Raw genomic sequence first — 739 nt, forward strand, 5'->3', positions numbered from 1 at the left:
TACAATATATATAGATGACCTGGAAGAGGGGACAGAGTGTAGTGTAACAAAATTTGCAGATGGCACAAAGATTAGTGGGAAAGCGGGTTGTGTAGAGGACACAGAGAGGCTGCAAAGAGATTTAGATAGGTTAAGCGAAGGGGCTAAGGTTTGGCAGATGGAATACAATGTCGGAAAGTGTGAGGTCATCCACCTTGGGGAAAAAAAACAAAAAAAGGGAATACTACTTGAATGGGGAGAAATTACACCATGCTGGGTGCAGAGGGACCTGGGGGTCCTTGTGCATGAAACTCTTTTAGGACCTACTGCACCTGGTATTCCCAGGCAGTCACCCATCCAAGTACTAACCAAGCCTGATTCTGCTTAGCTTCTGAGATCAGACAAGATCAGGCATTTTCAGACTAGTGTAGCCATGTAGGCTATCCCAAAAAGTTAGTTTGCAGGTGCAGTAGGTAATCAGGAAGGCGAATGGAATGTTGGCCTTCATTGCGAGAGGGATGGAGTACAAAAGCAGGGAGGTCCTGCTGCAACTGTATAGGGTATTGGTGAGGCCGCACCTGGAGTACTGCGTGCAGTTTTGGTCACCTTACTTAAGGAAGGATATACTGGCTTAGGAGGGGGTACAGAGACGATTCACTCGGCTGATTCCGGAGATGAGGGGGTTACCTTATGATGATAGATTGAGTAGACTGGGTCTTTACTCGTAGGAGTTCGGAAGGATGAGGGGTGATCTTATAGA

General features: G+C 46.8%; 1 pseudogene; it reads right to left on the reverse strand.

Moving 5' to 3' along the window:
* Positions 1 to 299: 299 nt before the first annotated feature.
* On the reverse strand, positions 300 to 420 carry LOC139274313 (5S ribosomal RNA; annotated as a pseudogene).
* Between the last annotated feature and the right edge of the window lie 319 nt (positions 421 to 739).

Source organism: Pristiophorus japonicus, chromosome 9 (assembly GCF_044704955.1).
Source record: "Pristiophorus japonicus isolate sPriJap1 chromosome 9, sPriJap1.hap1, whole genome shotgun sequence".
In the NCBI taxonomy this organism is placed as follows: Eukaryota; Metazoa; Chordata; class Chondrichthyes; family Pristiophoridae; genus Pristiophorus; species Pristiophorus japonicus.